This window comes from Rattus norvegicus, chromosome 20, assembly GCF_021556685.1.
Source record: "Rattus norvegicus strain SHRSP/BbbUtx chromosome 20, alternate assembly SHRSP_T2T, whole genome shotgun sequence".
NCBI classification, from domain to species: Eukaryota; Metazoa; Chordata; class Mammalia; order Rodentia; family Muridae; genus Rattus; species Rattus norvegicus.
The window spans coordinates 15,509,345-15,528,996 of NC_141553.1; the positions used below are offsets into that span (position 1 = coordinate 15,509,345).

The window sequence follows — 19,652 nt, forward strand, 5'->3', positions numbered from 1 at the left end:
AGAGTCAAGCTATCCATATGTTTGGAAGAACACACTGCAACTAACTTGTATATATTGTAATTATAATTAAAGTAAAATAAAATCATCCTTGATAAATGAAGCAAAAATATGAAGCAGAACAATTTTTGATAGATACAAACTTACTACAGAAACATATAACCTAATAATAATGACTTATTAGACTTATAATGTGATAAAAATTTCAATTTCAGTTTAAAGAACCCCAGTAATATATTATTTGCCTGCATGAATTCATTGGAGGAAATTCAGCTGAAATTTCACAAATGAAATATTAATGACTTTCCAGAAAATAGAAGACATAACCCCTCCCAGTTGAAGTATAAATCAGTTCTATTCAGTTGCTTTGATTACCCAAGTCACACAAAAACATTCTGATCAAAAGTGATATGTTTGCTAATAGATAAAGGTCTCGGTAAATTATTAGCAGTCTAAATCCTGTAGCACAAAGTGTCACTGATAGAAGGTGTCCTCCCAGTATCGGAAACTTAAACCACAATTAGGTGTGATATAAAGAATTGTCTTGATATTATAGACCAAGAAGAAAAATCAATACCATCGAAGAAAGACTTGGACAAAATTCAGAAGTGTGTGGGATGATCCTTTAAGTAAACTTGGAGTTCTTTCCGAGTAGGGAAGAGTCAGGTCTTCAAACCTACAGCTGTCGCTCTGGGCACGGCAAGTATATCTGTCCTCACCTTTATTATACTGGATGCTACCAATAGTAGAAACACATGAAGAGGCATCACCAAATTCTATGGCTAAGAGCAGAAAGCAGTGGGTTAATGCAGATATGCTACGGTTTATTTCCTTCTTTGCATCCAGCCCTGGGTCCATCTCTTGCAACAGTGCTGCCTAGATTCAGGGAAGATCTCACGATCTCAGCTATTCTAATGAAGAACTCTCTAACAAGTATGCCTACTAGACAGTCTGATCTAGACAGCCATTGTGGAAGCTCTCTCCCCAGGTGATTCTTGAGAGTGTCAAGTTCACAATGAAAACAAACTTTCACACTTCCCGAATACACGTATTTGGGTTATTTTAAATGCAAATATGTATTTAGTGTATTCAGTTCTAACTGAGGTCACTGAATAATATTGTTTAGTGTCAACCAACTGTTACACATTACTATGGAAGGGCATAACAATATTTTTGAGACAAAAATACCCTCTGGGCTCTGCTGTATCTAATTTGTGATTGGTTGTGAAGTGATGATTAATAGGCTTTAGCCAGCAGATTGCAGATTAAAAACACGAAAAATAAAGCAATACCAATTTTAAACTGAACCACCCAAATACGTTTAACTTACTTTTAAGGAAGTTTCTTCAATGTAAATCACAAGAAAGACAACTGGATTTTTAATTTAATTTAAATGTGCAAATAATGAACCTTGAGCTGAAATACTGTCTTTCAGTCAAACATCTCTAAGTGGAACTTAGACCTACCTCTACAATGGAACATAATTTGACTTTAGAAGTAATGTCATAGAAAATGTGACTGAGAGCTGGACAATGGTTCAGAGAAACAAGTCTAGTGGAAAAGTACGAAGATGGCAGTGACAATGACAATGATGATAATCCAGCTATGTTTTTACATAGCAAAAGGTATGTACAAGGGTGGGGACAATGACTTTCTAATCACTGATCTGAAAATAGTTCTGTCATCTAGAATAGGGGAGGAATGATCAGCAACCAGTGGAAAGAATACTTTTTGGCAGTTTGGAATCAACATCGCAACAAAGAATAAACAAAAATAGAGGAATTAAAAAAAAAATAGAGATGATTCTCACTCAGGAACTCCAGTCCTTAGGGGAAGCTAATTAAAGCCACAACTTGAAGCTATTCACATCTACTAAAATAGGCTAAAATGACAGCAAACCCTGGGAACAGAACGTGCTAGTGACTAACACAAGCAGGTGACGTTTTGAGCACTGCTGTTTAAAATCCATGTCACTTGTGGAATATAATTAAACAGCTTTATATAAAGTAATAATTTAATTGTGAGATTGTACCATGTCCTCATTCCTAGTGATGCACCCAGAATCAGTGAAGTTATGTTTTTATACCGAAATGACCATCAACAGCAAAAAATGAGAAATGAACTATAGTATTCCCCATTCTAGAGTGCTCTCAGCAAGTCAAGGTGGGGTAAGTGACTACTGATTGAAAAAACCTACAAGGTTGAAGCTAAAACATACAAAAGAATCATGGTCTTGGTATTGAGGTCGCTCAGGGTGTCCAGATGCTGCACCCCAGGCTGGAATGATGTCTGAAATGGGTGGAATTCTGTAAGATCCAGGTTAGGGGTTGTGGGTTTGGGAGGCATCTGAGATCGTAGTATTATAGTTCTTCTAGACAAAGCCCTTATTTTATGGCCTTTAATGAAGCAGCTCTCTTAGATCTGAGCTTGTGTGCATACCTGTATTCAGGGTGGACTTGCATAAACTTTATTTATGGTGAACCAGGGGTATACATTGACCTTGGAGAGTTGGAAGGGTTTTGTTTTTTTTTTTCCTTAGGGTGGAGTTTTACAACTAGAGTTTCGAGAACTGGGAAGAAGTCTTTTGCATGGAGAGGGATTTCACGAGTCCTAGGTACTTGCTAGATTCTTATCAGGAAAGAGGAAGTTGGACTTCTAGCTTTGACCAGGACTACTCAACCTTCCCCAGGTTGAGGTTGGGGGTGGGGTCTAGGATCCTTAGACAAGGTCAGAGGAGGGGAAGCCCTGCTGATCAAGGGAGTCCTCCATTTTGCACCAAGCTCAGGAGATCTATCAATTCATGGTAGACTTCAATCTTAATTAACAGGGTTTCCCCACAGAGAATGAAGTAGGCCTCAAATAACAATTTGGCGTATTCCAGAAAACACAAAATTTAAGGAATCAGAATTCTGCTGGCTAGCAACTGCATGGGATTTTCTTGGAGGTACAGAATTGTTTCTCCCTGTTCTTATAGTGGCTGTAACATATGTCAAATTTCATTATAACCTAACTAAATTATGCACCAAAAAATAATTTCTGCATACGTTACTACACAGCTTATTTTCAACCTTAAGTGAAGGCCGGCGAGATGTTTCAATGAATGAAGGCAAATGTCTCAAAGCTTGGGGACTTGAGTTCAATCTCTGGATCCACATAGTAGGAGAGGACCTACTCCTGCAAGTTGTCCTCTGACCCCTGCATGTGTGCCTTGAAAAATACCCTGTCCATTCCCATACAAAGTAAATAATAAAAAAATGTAATATTTTACATATCTGCAAAATCACTAATCTATTCCATTATACGATGTCTCTAGATGAGCTGTCCACAGAAAACTACTGAACAGAAGTATTCTAAAGATGTTTAGGCATGGGAGTGTAGTTCAGACCTGGAGAATGATGTACTTAAAAGAGTCAAGAACTTTGTTTCTTTTGATAATTTCAGTTAGCCACTATTTTATTGTATATGAATAAAACCCCTTTGCATTTGAATATTATTTTTGTAACCTTCATATTTCTTAGGCTGTTTTGCTGAATAAAAATCTAAGTGACTGTCCAGGGGATTTAACACAGACCCTCCCAATGTGGCTGATTTACTACCGTAAACATTTAAAATATAAGGATGTGGGGCTCAGTCTCCTGGCCTCTCTCTGCTTCAATCATGTGTTTTGCTAGGCAGTGTGGTACAAACATTTTTATCTCACAATTTCACACCAGAAGCCCACAGTCATGGGCAGCCTGGGCTTGGACAACAGTCTCTCGATCATGTTCTAAATAAAACTTTCCTTTTATAACATAACACTCTCCGGGGTTTCACTTTAGCAACATGAAGATAGTTAATGTCAACAATCCCTTTATGGTTAAATAATATAAAAATAAGAGATTAAAAGGACATAAAGCTCTAAAAGCAGCTTTGATACCTAAAATCCTGGTAGATCAAGCATAGGAATCAAGACAATTCAGTTTCTTTCTCGAGAGCAAAAACTAGTCGTTCTCAGCATATTAAATTAAGAAAATCCTCTCTCACCTCCAAGACGAGTGATTCGTTCATCCGATTTCAGATTCATTATAATCACTTCTTGATTTAGGATTTTCACCCGCTAAAATACTTACAGGCGGTGGGTATCAGTCATCCCTGATTAGCTTCTTTAGGGGGTCTACGTGGCTCTATGACTCTTCACCAGTTTACTTTTCCTCTTACACTTTTCTGTTTTAAATTTTGTTAAAGAACTGAATGTACAATAGAGTATCTAAAAGGAGCTAGAGCCCCAAGCCTTCTACAGCAGGCTCTTTTCTGTGAGACTCAGGTCAGTCACATGTGCTCTTTGATGTGGGAGATGTAGAAAGGGCTACACACCTAGGCTGTAGCTGACCAGAGGCCAAATCTCACATGTTTTTTTGCACATAACCATCCAATGTTGTTTATTATTGTATGTGTTATTGTATAATATGACACATCATTCTACAGCATACTCTAGATAAATTCTACAGCCCCACTTTACTTCAGGACACTTTACAAAATCAGTCCAGCAATTTGGTTTTTACCAAGTAGAATTCTTCAAATGTTCAATATTTCTATACATTTATTTTCAAGAGGATAGAATTTGGAAGGTGACTTAAACCATTTCTACAGTATATGTATATAGGCACGCGCACACACACACACACACACACACACACACACGCACACACACGCAAACACACACACAACACAATGAATACTCTGTCTCATGGAGAACATCCCATTCATTCCTAGGCATACAGAGATCTCATTTATTACTTTTGCCTTAATGTATTTCATGCATTTCTCTTCACCTTAGTCAGAAAGGAAAAAAGGAAGAAGAAGAGAGACAGAGAGACAGAGAGACAGAGACAGAGAGAGACAGAGAGAGAGAGAGAGAGAGAGAGAGAAAATATGAGAATTCTGTGTCCTTGTAGCTTGTAAATGGGTTATTGAGATTTAGACATAAATGACACCCTCTAGTTGCAGTGCATGTGTGGTGGTTTGAATATGCTTGGCCCAGAGAGTGGCACTATTAGGAGATGTGACCTTGTTGAAGGGAGTGTGTCACTAGGGATTCATGAACTTCCTCCTAACTACCTGGAAACCAGTTTTTTTCCCTGTTTACCTTTGGAACAAGATGTAGAACTCTCAGTTCCTCCTGCACCATGTCTGCCTGGATGCTGCCATGCTCCCACCTTGATGATCATGGAATGAGCCTCTGAACCTGTAAGGCAGCCCCAGTTAAATGTTGTCCTCATAAGAGTTGCCTTGGTCATGGTATCTGTGCACAGCAGTAAAACCTTAACTAAAAGCAGCATGCCAGAACAAGCTCTCTCTGCCTACATCTTTAAAGTCTTCCCCAGGAGGCAGAACCCAAGGAAAATGTACGTCCTATAATTTTGTCAGGAACAATAGCTTCTGAGAAACAAGTGGCAAAGGATGGTAAGGTAGGGAGGAAGCAGATAATAGGCCAGTATCATCTTGATCTGGTCATATCTACTGTCAGCTCTAATGGATTACTTAGTTTTTGAGGAGTGTTTTCAAAGAGGTGAAATAAATATCAGCCAAGGCAATGAAATCATAAGCCAATTCCTACTTCGAACCATCCGAAGATTTTTCTGGTGGAGGACTGCCGCCCTGTGATATGCAGCTATATGTTCACCATGATGAGAGGGCTTTACATCCCCAAAGGCCCTGGTGAATATGAAAGTAATACCCCAAGGGACTGAGCTTAGAGATTGTCTTGGGTTGACTGAAGTTGGTCAAGGATGACTGACACGGTGTGTTTATGCCAATGGTTATGAAAGATCCACAATGGTCTTCCCTGGCCCACAATGGGAATGCAAAGGAGTTGAGGCAACAGATAAGAGATGTTTAGCTTGGCAACTGTGCTCCTTGACTGTAGCCCCAGCTGACCTGGAACTCATTATGTAGACAAGTTGAACATAATTTTGTGATGATTTCCTTGCCTTAGTCTTTAATATGTTCCATCACAGATTTAAGCCACCATGGCTGGGACTCTCTTAAAGGTTTACTGTGAAAGTGGAATCTATCTTGTATGCACTCGTTGGATTAAAGGAATGTATTATATACCCATCATTAAAATTATTTGTGCAGTATGTCTAGCAAGATGGCTCAATGAGTCAAGGTGTTTACTACCCAAGGCTGATGACCTGCTATCAACCCTTGATAATCACGTGATGAAAGAAGAGAATTGACTTGTGCTAGCTGTGCTGAGACTTCCATAGGTAAGTACTGCCATGCACACATGCATGAACAAATTGTATATACAGGATAGATAAATAATATGTGCACGGATATTTTCTCACATACGAAAGTTAATAGGTTGTAGATTTCTAAATATTTTAAATTAAAAATATTTTTAGGGGTTGCATATAAAAGCACACAGCTATATATAAATGCCTTTCATTCAGATCTCTTGAACAGTTAGAACATGAGGCTGACCCATTCTGCTTTTCTGACATGAGCTCTGCGATACCAGGCCTCAAATTTTTGACCTGCTATAAAGATAAGGAGTTAATTTCATGTCATAAAATATCTCATCCAAATTCTAGAGTAAAATTTAATATTCCGAATTCAAAAGAAAATATGAATTTAAGAGATGTCATTGTGCACAGGCAGAAGAGGTGTGTCTTTATGTACGTGTTAGAGAGTTATGGAAAAAGCAAACATGGATGGTACCCAGACGGAGGTTAACTTCCAGTATGGAGAATCTCATAGCAAAATGAGGATAGGTAAGATGTTTTCAAAGGGAGAAAACCAAGTGACTAGAACGAATCATTTACTAGTAGCTGGAGTGAGGTTCACATATAAATTGAAAGGATAGATCCTTCCATATGAGGGATGGAAAGGAATCTCTCCCTAAGCTTAATCAGAGTGTGAGTGCTCTGAGCAAAGAGGAGTCTTGACCTGGGGAGGGAGTGCTACGGCTCCAGCCAAGAACAAAAGTGGAACTGATTGCTGGAAAGAAGGCAGGCAGTGGATGCTAGGTCAGACTGTGACAGATGGCAGGGCGCTCAAATATTTGGCTCTTATCCAGATTGTGATGGTCAATGAGGATTTTGAGCAGGGAAATCACGCAACTTGACATAAGGTTTAAAAAGGTTTAAAAGGATCAGCCTAAGGATACGGTTCCTTCATGTTAGCTGCCATGGTGATTACAATAGGTATGTTGCATGTTGTACAATAGAGATATATCAACAAAGACACAGGAACCAAGTAGCCTCCCAAGATACCTCTAGTATCTGTGTATGGAGCTGACAACCTGGCTGCGGTGATAACATGCCTGTGTGAGAGCTTAGGCATTTAATTGTTTCTTAGTGACACAGAATATACCGGTGTTACAACTTCCTGTTGCTTCCATGACAAATCATAGAACCATTGGCATAAAATCACCACGAATTCAAAGCTAGAACAATGTGGGGGTTGCATAAGATTTGGCAACCAATTCTGGATGGACAAACCAGTTTGAAGAGTTTTTAGCAATGCCCATTTATGGACAGTAGCCAGGTGAACAGGATATCTGGATTTAGCAAAAGAGGAAAAGCTACATCGAAGAAGCTAACTATTAAAGGAAGGAAGGAAGGAAGGAAGGAAGGAAGGAAGGAAGGAAAGAAGGAAGGAAGAAATGAATCCTTAAACTGAAAAGTACACTAAACAAAATTTAAAAAAATACATCAGACAACTTCAATAACAGAATAGATCAAAGTGAAGGAATGATTGTTGAGATTAAAGGCAACCTATTTCTAAATACACATTTGAAAATAATTAATGGAAAGGAAGAAAGGATGCCATGGAAGCCCTGGAGTAGCATTAAAATACATATCCAGCCACCCAATTAGAGAAGATGGATGAAGCAAAGAAGTGCAGGCCGACAGGAGCTGGATGTAGATCTCTCCTGAGAGACACACCCAAAATACAGCAAATACAGAGGCGTATGCCAGCAGCAAACCACTGAACTGAGAATAGGACCCCCGTTGAAGGAATCAGAGAAAGAACTGGAAGAGCTTGAAGGGGCTCGAGACTCCATATGTACAACAATGCCAAGCAACCAGAGCTTCCAGGGACTAAGCCACTACCTAAAGACTATACATGGACTGACCCTGGACTCTGACCTCATAGGTAGCAATGAATATCCTAGTAAGAGCACCAGTGGAAGGGGAAGCCCTGGGTCCTGCCAAGACTGAACCCCCAGTGAACATGATTGTTTGGGGGGAGGGAGGTAATGGGGGGAGGATGGGGAGTGGAACACCCATAAAGAAGGGGAGTGGGAGTGATTAGGGGGATGTTTGCCCGGAAACCGGGAAAGGGAATAACAATCGAAATGTAAATGAGAAATACTCAAGTTAATAAAGATTAAAAAAGAAAAGCAAACATTTAGACTCTTGGTGTTAGGGAATACTTGAAGATTGCCCAAGCCCCAGAAGGTCACTATGCCGAAATGGCTCCATCTCAGGGCTTTGCAATGAATTTGGTAAGTATTAAAAATTCTAGAAAGATTTTTTTTAAAAAGCCTAAGAAAGCAATAACCCATAAGGCTTCTAGTTTTCTCTTGCTATGATAAGCAGGGTGATCAAAACCAACCTGAGAGGGAAACAGTTTTGTTGAACTTACATTTCCTGATCTCAGTGCACTGAAAGACGTCAAACATGAGGCAGAGGCCATGGAAGACTAATGCTTAATGGCTGGGCTTAATGCCCAGTGGCCTGGGCTCTCCTGTATTACTCATTAATCAAGAAAATGTCCTACGGGCTTGCCGACAAGCCAAGAGAATGGAAGAAGCCTTTTCTCAACTGTGTTTTCTTTTATCCGAATACACTAACTTGTGTCAAACTGACAAAAGGCTAACCAGTCTCCAGAGGACAGAAAACTCAGTGAGTAAAGTAACTGGGCAGGCAAACTCAGAACACTCTGGTCATATAATGCACGTGTGTAAGCCATGTACTTAGTATGTGTCTATTTCCTGGATAAGGACCTACTTTCCAATTTTGGAGGATTTCTTGTTGATGGCAGTGCCATGTCACCCCAGTAGGCATAGGAAAGATTCTATCTCTCTGCCTTTCCTGGTTTTAGAAACGATGGCTTCTTTGGTTCATGATTTAGTTCTAGCTAAGAAACTATTACTGATGATTGAGCTTCTCCATCTGTGTGACTCTGGCCTCCCCTGACACTCTGTTTTATGGCTGTCTTGGGCCCATCTCCCTACCGCAAAGTCAAATATTAGTGCTCTTAACCTCATCACCAGCCCTCACGCCCTTTCCATGGCCCTCGGTACAGTCAGGGTTTCCAGGGAGAAAAACATTAACCTCTTTAGAGGCTCTGTGTTCTGGACAGAGAGCAATGTAAATGGTGAGATCAATTTAAGGTGAAAGGGTCTTAAATGAGGCTTTCCCTTTCACCAAAATTTTATCAGAATTCATCAAAATATGCACAGCAGCACGTCAGCTCAAACTTCATGGCTATTTTGTTCAGTTATTTTTTTGTCTTTGACAGTCAATTGATCTTTCAGGGAAACAAGTAACTTCTTAACGTTTTCCTATATTACTGGACTTTCGTGAAAAAAACTAGGAAACGTTCTATTGCAGGATACAAATTGTGAGTCTACACTAAACAGAATTTGTGTGTGTGTGTGTGTGTGTGTGTGTGTGTGTGTGTGTGTGTACATTAGTCAATGTTTGAGGACTGAGATGCTAAAAGTAGAAGATGCAGGACACTGATGGCACCAGGCAAATTAATAGTTTTTGTCCATTCAATATTTGCTGTTTGATACATTTTACTACTTACATAGTTTGATAATTATACTACAGACTGAAGAAGTCACGCCCACAAATTATTCTAATATGGTGATCCCTGAGTGTCAGAGCCCTGTCAGACTGAAGATGCAGAGAAAAATCCCACTATCTGGTCATTATATTTTTTCTCCTGAAGGTATTTCAGATTCCTACTGACATCACAGAATGACACATAATAGCAAATAAGAAGGCTGTGGAGAGAGGGCCTTACATCAGCATGAATGGTAACCAGAGCTGCATTCTTCCCTCAAATAGTTCCTCCCAAGTCTACATTCTTGACAGAGAGACATAACCCAGTACTGGTAGATGATGGACTAGAAGAACCCTCACTCCTATGATTGCGTGACGCTCTAGTGTGAAGTGAAGTGAAGCCTCATTAGCTTACAGGTAACACCTGGCCCAGTACACCATCACTAAGGACATAAAGGATATAGGTCATGTCTCACATCTTATGGTCATATATGATACAGAACTTTAAATATATCTGATATGCTGACTTTATTTAATATCTTCATAATAATTTTCTTAACATTTATAGACAGGCTTCATCTCACTGTGTGGAAAGATGGATGGATATCTTCGGGTAGAGTATTTAGAAGAGAGTCACGTGGTCATGGAAAAATGTCAAAATGAGAAAATTCAATAAGACGAAATTGCAGACTTTATTTTGAGTTACATAGTTTAGCACTATAGCTGGAAGCCAGGAAAGATTTTAGGGCACGTGCACTCCTGGAAATATCTACCAATTGATAGGTAGTCGAATTCTCATAGTACCTAAATCACATACAGATTGAAGGAATGAAACAATTTACTCAGACCTTTCAGGAAAATAAAACTCTAAAGACCAGAAATGTATGGCTGGAGCCATAGAAGCCAAACTAAGAGCACTGTCTTAGTTTCACCTGGTTGCCATGATAAAAACACCCAGACAGAAGTGACTTAATGGAAAAGTAGTTATTCTGGCTCACTGATAGCTTCTTGCAGTGAGAAAGTCAAGGAAGCCAGACTTTAAAGGAACTGGTCACATATGTCTGTGGTCAAGTTGTAGAAAGAGATGAATGTATGTCATTGCTCAGTTTCTTTCTCCATTTCTAGAATTTTCCATCTCTAGAATCTCAGCCAGGTAATGGGGTCAGTGATAGATAAATGTATTAGTCTTAGCACCTTGATTAATGAAATAGAGATAATTTCCCAAAGTATGCACAAAGACTCGTCATTCCTTGTGTGATGATTAATGCCATCCCATTACAAGCACTTTAGAGAAATTTAGGAGAACATATATGTTGCATCTTTAAGCTGTCATTCTTCCTCCATTTAGCCATATCCTACTTTAGAGTGGACTGACCCTCACTATTAACTCACATTCTGCCCAGATGTCTCAATTTCAAAAGCCACGCTGGGCTCATGGAAATACAAAAGGATGGCAGAATAGAAAGAAGCCAGAGATTAGGAAGACACACACGGGGCCACTTAGTCGACTTGAATAAGCCAACTCTAATGCTCTAAAGTGCCACTCTGATTTGATTCCTAAGAACACTTTAGCCATTCCAAATCGTCACTACTTGAAAGACAAAGGAGACTAAGAGGTGAATGGAGAATTTCCAACACAAAGTACTGACTGGCGATGGTGGTACCCTCTACACAGTGATGCCTTTGATGGTGGTACCCTGTACATGGTGAGGCCTTATGAGGTTTTCTTAAAGGTGATTTAATTTTAGTTATTGAGAGAATCATAATGAGAGCGTAGTAAGATGTGACTGGCAGAAACTAAAGATTAGATTAAATAGCAATAGGGTTTTATCTATCAATCAATCTATCTATGTATGTATCTATGTATGTATCTATGTATGTATCTATGTATGTATTTATGTGTCTATGTATGTATGTATGTATGTATGTATGTATGTATGTATGTATGTATCTATCTATCTATCTATCTATCTATCTATCTATCTATCTATCTATCTGTTGGCTCTAAAACACACATATAGACACACAATTATAGACAGTTTCCGCAATGTCTGTCAAGGATCTACTTCTCAAAACCGTACCCTAACCTTTTCCTTTGTCCCAGGGCTGAAATTAGCTGTACTTTTCCTCGATGACATTGAAGTACCAGTTTTAGAAGCCTAAGACACCTTTCATGTTCTGCCTACAGGGTTTCAATGCCACTTCCCCGGGAGAGGAGCTGTGTTCTGGAGATGCCCCATGTGATCAGATAGGGAAGGAGGTACATGAAACAGGTTTGGGAGATCAGAATATTGCCTGAAGTCTGTCTCGCATTTTGAGAAGTGTTTCCACTGTGAATTCAGCCTCTGGATAACTAGCCTTGCTGATACCGTTATTATAGTGGTATAGCGGGGAGGGGAGGGGCTGCCAAGCAGTGTACATGGGTCACTAATGTGAGTAAACAGGCACTCCCACTGGTCCTCTCTCAGGGACCCAAGAGCAGTTGATGCCATCATCTGCAATGTACACTAGTTATCCTAGTGGCTACACATAAAAGGGCTCCCAGCCGTTTCAGGTCCTTCTCTGCCCTCTCTCCTATGTCTCTTTCATTCCCTCTCTGTCTCCCTGTCTCCTTCTCTACTTCTCTATTTCCTTTATGTCCCCAGTCCAGGAAAGACTTTTGCTTTCCCCTCCCCCCAGTAAACCTCTTACACTAGGTCTGTTGCATGGTGTCATTTCTCAGAGGCACACTGTGGCACGGGCCCATCTAAGGTAACCCACCTTTGCTCACATTTTATAATATCAACGGACACCCAGAGCTGTGAGGCAAAGAACTAAAGAATTGCAGAATTGCTATAACTGAATAAACACAAAACCTAGAGTACACTTATAAACAGGACCATGTAACACACATACAAACACACGCACACACACACACATACACACGGATTTGAAGAAAGTCATGACAATAAATGCAAAAACTACATAAGAGTTACTAAAAGTCAAAGCTCAACAGTGTTTGCTCACAGCACATGAACAATCATGAAACCCTCCTTTAATATGTTAAGCACCCAACAGACCCCGCAGTATGTATGAGAGGGTTTGAAGAAAGATAGGGAATGTGGGCTTGAATTGAGGTGGATAAAGAGGTCAGAGATTTACACATCAAAATTAATATTTCATGGAAAATGAACAACATTTAAGAAACTCTTTTCTCAGCATGAATGATTTTTCTAGTGCTCTTTGCAGCAAAGGAAGCTCTGAGAGGCATTCTAGAACAACAATCAGGAAGCAATTTAGATAAACATGTCTTCACAGAGGGATCCAGAAGGATTTGGGGGTACTCATTTATTTACATTTCTTAAAATTTCATTTTGAGGTATTTTTCAGATGCATGCCTGTGCGGTGTGCATATCCACATAGTGCCCACGAAATGAAAAGTGGGCGACGAGTGCCCCTGAGCTGAAGTTATAGACAGTCATGAGCTGCCATATGGGTGCTGGGATTCAAACCGGGGCAGTCTGCAAGAGAGGCTGGTGTTCTTAACGGCAGTTATCTCTCCAGGCCCCTTACAGACACTTCCTATGTGGTTCTAACACGTTAGAAGAGCCACATTCTTGGGAAGACTATTTTTATTTGATCATTAGCTGAAATTTTAAATGAAATTAACCTGTCTGTGGAATTTGTTCATTTTAAATCTTTCTCATTACTTCCATTCATTTGGTTAACAGTGCTTCGCAACTCGTGGGGAAAGGGAAAAAAAAAAGGTTTTCGAGGGACAATAAGATCTCAGCAAATCAAACGAACTCAGCAAACGTAGGACTAGGACTGGAGCAGACAGAGGACACTTAAACCATCTTGGAAAGAATAAGTCGGCTATTGCGTAACACTTTCTGTGTTCTAAACTTGTATGAATTGCACGTGATCGGGGCTCAGACAAAATTGAAACTGCTGATTGGCTTTCATAAAGAAAGCACTATTCAGAGTAAAAGGTGGTCTCAAAACCGAAGCCTGTTAGATATATACCAAAGGGAGTCAGGGCAAGGTGATCCAATGAGAAACATCCACCCATGATGGAGGAAAGTAATCCACAGATACAGGAAGTGTCTCAATGGCCGGAACCTCTATGGAGACAGCTGGTCTCCAAATTGAGATAGGCAGGGGCTTCGGCTGGACCCCACTCTCTGCCTTTATTCACTGAGAATTGTAAGCTCCAGCAAATTCACTAACTAGTTATCCATCTGGTAACACCAGAATTATTATGCTAATGAAGAGTAGAGAGAGGAAATCACTAATTTAGAAATTCAAGCACTTTGTAAAACCCACCTATGGTGAGGTGAGGGCTGCCATACTTTTAATTAGTGCCTAATTACTTTCTTTACCAGTTGCCTATTCTTTACCAGAATTTCTAATCAGAGGGGCATGGTCGCGAGTCTGTTGTTGAGTGAGTCAAGAGAGGGATGCATACCCATGTTTTTGCAGCCACTTAGTACTAGCAATAGCTAGGATTCCCTCTGTAGAAAAAATCTAACTGGTTGTAAATGTAATTGAGATATCTCCCCACAAGTTCATTTCCCTTCTACTTCTTCTCCGCTGTGGCATTCATAGTCACTTAAAATCTATTTTAGTTACCAATATTTGTTTATACTTATTCCCTCTCTATCCTGTTAGCTCTCTCTATCCTGGTCTCTCCCTCTCCCTCTCTCTGCCTCTGTCTCTGTCTGTCTGTCTGTCTGTCTGTCTGTCTGTCTGTCTCTGTCTCTCTCCCTCTGACTCTCTCTCTCTGTCTCTCTCCTTCTGTCTCTCTGACTCTCTGTCTCTGTTTTTCTATCTGTCTCAGTCTCTCTCTCTGTCTGTCTGTTTCTCTCCCTCTGTCTCTCTCTGACTCTCTCTCTGTCTCTGACTCTGTCTGTCTCTGTCTTTCTGTCTCTCTGTCTCTGTCTGTCTCTGTCTTTCTGTCTCTTTGTCTCTGTCTTTCTCTCTGTCTCTCTGTCTCTGTCTTTCTGTCTCTGTCTCTGTCTATGTCTCTCTCCCTCTGTCTCTCTGTCTGTCTCTGTCTTTCTGTCTCTCTGTCTCTCTGTCTCTCTCAGTCTCTCTGTCTGTCTCTCTCCATCTCTCTCTGACTCTCTCTGTCTCTGTCTCTGTCTTTCTGTCTCTCTGTCTCTCTGTCTCTGTCTCTGTCTCTCTCATGTCCCCACTTCATGATGGCCTTTAGTCCTTCCTCTCCCCCAGTAAACCTCTTGTGCTAGGTCGGCTGCATGATGTGACCATGTCATTCCTTGACTGCAACCCACCCAGGTACTTTTAGTTGCCTTATTCTAATAGTATGTCTGAGTAATACTCTATCATGTGTAGAGTGTGTGTTTTTGACACACTTTTCGGGTGACATATTCTATTCCCTCTGGATTTAGGCTGAGTAGTAGAGTTGCAGAATCATTTGGTGGTTTGGTTTCAGTTTAGTAATCGTCTTACCTTTCTGTGAGGAGTGTGGATTTTCACTTTCCCTCTAAGTGTGCAGTGCACAAAGGTTCTATCTGTCTTCACATTCTCACCAGACCCAAGTCATGCTATGCTTGCTCATGAGTTATTTCTAACTGGTAAATAAAGATGGTGACAGCCAATAGCTGTGAAGAAGACAAATTGGTAGGGGTTAGAATTCCTGGGCTGGGGATCAGAGGGGAAGCGCAGGAGGGAGAGAGGAAGATGAATGGAGGAAGAAGCCACCATGGGTTAGGGGAGTCAGGAAAATGTGCCACTGAGGGTTGGGCGATTGGAGTTCAGAGAGGCCCAGAAAATAGAGAGTAACTAATAACTTGGGGTTATCATAGGAAAGTAGATTCTGGTAGCATAGAGGGTAGATATCTGCCCAGTTCTTGTGCTGACTTAGGCTTATTGTAAGTATAAACAGTGGGTGGCTTTTATGTGGGAACTAAATAGATAAAGGCAGAGTAGAAACTCTGCTTCGGATTTACAATGTTCTACAACAGGAAGCAGCTTCAGGCTGAAGGTACAACTGAGGTGTAAGCCCATTTCTTTGTCTGATCCCAGAGAAGTACTCTACTCATCTGAGCCATTTCTTGAACAGAATATACAAACTTCTTTTATGAAGAGAAGGAAGAGCCAAAATAAAGTATCAGCTTTATGAGAACTAGTTCTTATTGAATACAAGTGTCATGACCTCAGAAGCCACCGACAGAATTACAACAGGGATTTGGAGCCCTGAGTTCCAAATGACTTTCCTAGGAACAGCAGAAAAACACCCAGGCAACATTCACATCTAAAACACTTGCTATTTCTAGAAGGGGCATAGGCATCTTTCAAAAGGTAGAATTAGGTGCTTTTCCTATTGAAAGCAAACTTGTGTGCTTCTAAAATGACTATGTACTAATCATGAAAGGCCATGTAAATTGGCAAATGGTATGAGGTGGGTTTGTTTGGGTTTTTTTGGTGGTTGTTGTTGTTTTGTTTTGTTTTGTTTTTCATCCCAGAAGAGTGCAGTTTTGAGGAATTTTAAGTTTCGTAGCACTTGAAGGTATTTTGAAAATGACTTCCCTTTGAGATTTATTTTTATTTTTAACCATGTCTGTTCACTTATACCCGTGTGCGGGTGAGTATACATGAGCGCAGGTGTTGGAGTTGACTGGAGATGTTAGAAACCCCTGAAGGGGGAATTACTTTGTGAATCGTATGAAAGTCTCTTTAAAACTGAAACATTCCTTCTAGGGGGCTTATGAGCCTTAGGATGTAAACAGAAGACCACATGTCTGGGAGAACAGAACTTGGGAAGGTTCTTGAGGAGTCTGTCTCCCCATCAGTATGAAAAGGCATCAACCACGCCTGTCCTGTTAAGCTGGACAGAGAAATAATCCACGCCTTAGGGCTCCGTTCCAGCTATACAGAGGCTGCTAAACTTGCACGTTTTGTGAGTTATTTCTGATGTTGAGGAGAGCTTTTCAGCGATGTAGCTGATTTTGACTTCTCCCTGCTCCTTGTAGGAAATACCGGCTAGTTATCTCAATAAAGACTCTCTAGTTCCCCCAGAGACTTTCGTTTACCATGGGTGAAAGTTCAAGTTCAATTCCAGGTCTAAAAACCCACCACAACTATCCAATCCCTGAGTTTAAAACCCCACCAATCCCTGAGCTCAGAATCCCACCAATCCCTGAGCTCAGAATCCCACCAATCCCTGAGCTCAGAATCCCACCAATCCCTGAGCTCAGAATCCCACCAATCCCTGAACTCAAAATTCTACCAATCCCTGGGGATGCCCCAAGTTTAAAACCTGAGATCTCACCAATCCCTACCTGGGAAATCTGTCCCCAAGAAACCCTATGTAAGTCTGTCTTCCAAACAGTTCTTCACTGCTAAATCTCTTAGGTGAGGTTTGTTGTATGGTGTGACTCTATGGTATCCTTTGGTTTCTGCCAGGAAACCTTTTCTGTCAGAGGTGTCACACAGTTAAGGTGAACTTTCATAGTCTTCCTTTCTGGTGTGAATGGAACGCGCATTGCATCTCCTCAGGAAAGAGTGACACACAGCAAGGCAGTTGTCAGTTTCCTGACTTGGGTGCTGGGAATCACACGCATGCGCAATACAGTGTACTCCTAACACCTAGCCGATGCTCTACCCACCGAAACCTTTTGCACTTCTCGCTGAGTACTTATTGTCCACCCCTTCATCAGGAGGATCCCTGTGATGATATGCTGCCCACTTAGGACTTAGGATGCCTAGCAGAAGGCTGGCCCTTCCATTCAGTGGTTCATTCTCATTGACTGTTCTTCAGAACAGAGACAGCTCTGTAAACTGTCCCCTAGGGTTGATGAGTACTGGTTGAGAATCACTGTAAGTACAGCTTTTGTTTCTATGACACATGAATACATTTCATAGTTCACAATGGGCAAATCCACGTGTTATCTGCCACACCTCAGGCTCCCCAGACAATGCTCGAATGTGATCTTCTGCTAGAACTCTGAACACTTTTATAGGCATATTTGTGAGTACTTCATCACAGTAGCGAGCTACAGAGCAAACAAAAAGGGAAAAGACACGATGAGAAAGGTTACCAGAAGCCTCTTCAGCAGTGTCCATTGTTGGAGTCACACAGATCCAGGGGAATCTTCAAGAGGTAGATTGTAGCAGGATTTGTTAAATGTCCATCAGAGGAGCTCAAGTGTGACTGAATGCTCACGATCCCACACATAACTGTGATTTTAAACTCCCCGAACTAAAGCAGGTGTTTAGCAAACCCTGCACCCACATTGCTTGTACAGTTTTAATGCTGCGAGCACAGTCTAAAAGTGAGGATGGAAAGTCTAAATTTCTAAATGTCAGCCAAAGGCCAGCTTGGCAAGGAGCTCGAGAACCATCAGCTGCTTGATGACTGTGAGATATTGCTTCATACTCTGGCAAAGCTCAAGCCTCATATATAAAATCCTATCATGGTATTTGATTATAGCATGCATATTCTTGTATGTACTTCAAACTGATGATAAGTTATTTCTCCTCTGGTAAAATGAGCCAATTCAAGCCAGATTAGATCATATTAAAGGCAGGTTTATTCGGAAGCTTCTCTCAGGGCAAGTTCACTGGCCCCAAGGACCTCAGTCAGGGAAGTCACCATGGGGAGTGGACAGTGGGGGAGATTGAGAGGAAGGGCATACAAGCAGAGATAGATAGATAGATAGATAGATAGATAGATAGATAGATAGATAGATAGATAGATAGATACATAGATACATAGATAGATACATAGATAGATACATAGATAGATACATAGATAGATACATAGATAGATAGACAGACAGACAGACAGACAGACAGATGGACGGACAGATGGATGGATGGATGGACGGATGATAGATAGACCGACAGACAGACAAAACCTGCAGGGCATGTCTGCTTTGGTATGCAAAGTGTGTACCTCAGTCCTTTGTCCTAGGATCAGAAACCAAGCAAAAACCATCACAAGATTACTTAAGATGCCTAAGAAAAGGCATATTTCATATAAATTGTGAATGTACGGTACTGCCTAGGGAAGAACTGCGAGAGAGAAAAAAATCTATGCAATTGGTGTGCTGAGGAGATTCTCGCTGTAGCAAGTTATCACACCAGTATGAAACCCGAGAATACAAAGAGTTAGACGTCTGAACCACCTTAGAGTTTTGTGATATAACAGTCACAGTTCAGGAACCCAAAACCCTGTTGAATGAATAAATGAATCATTTAACCAAGCAATCAAATTTTAAGTAAGAATTCAATACATTTCTCCATTTAGACTCTAGTTCACTGTAATTTTTACTACTAAAAGAGATGGTATTATAAGAAACAAAATATAATTTAACAATTCCATACAAGAATATTTGCATTGACTTGCTTTGACCCTTCTGCTTTTACAGAAGATCCTCACAGTTAGTGTATAAATAAGAGAAGCCCTATTTTCAGTAGCATATATTAATAGACCTGTCAATTTCCATGTGTGACTCTCGAGAGAATCAGGGCATTGGATTTCACCTGTCTAGCCACCATGAACAATGCTTTCGGGTCGAAGAGCCATTGTTTATCATTTCAAGTGTGGAGCCACTCAGTGGCTACTTCTTTAGTTAGCATTTGGAACTCTCTGCCAGCTTTCCCTATGGATCAACTTCTCTGGCTTAATTAGGTGGTTTGGGGGGAAAAAAAAGGAGCATCGTATCCCATCTCGTCTGTAGAAAATATGATGCTTTCCATGATAGTTGTCTTAGTGTCTTTGCCCGTTGCTGTCATAAAATACTAATGACAAAGCAACATAAGCAAAGCAAGATTTATTCTGGGCTGGCATTCATCATGGATGAGTAGTTAAGGAAGCTTGATACAACGCATCCACAATCAGAAAGCATTGGCAGGTCGGTGCGGATG

At 40.6% G+C, this 19,652-nt stretch overlaps 1 protein-coding gene across 6 annotated transcripts in view; it reads right to left on the bottom strand.

Annotated features, from left to right (window-relative positions):
* The window catches only part of Pcdh15 (protocadherin related 15), an 827,095-nt gene that overhangs the window by 738,223 nt on the left and 69,220 nt on the right, over positions 1-19,652 (bottom strand). Inside the window, exon 2 of one of the 6 annotated variants that reach the window (XM_087598374.1) lies at positions 5,123-5,221. The exons of the other annotated variants lie outside the window; for them this stretch is intronic. The gene's annotated coding sequence lies outside the window, so the exon portion shown is untranslated. The remainder of the gene's footprint in view (positions 1-5,122; positions 5,222-19,652) is intronic. 6 annotated transcript variants of the gene reach the window in all.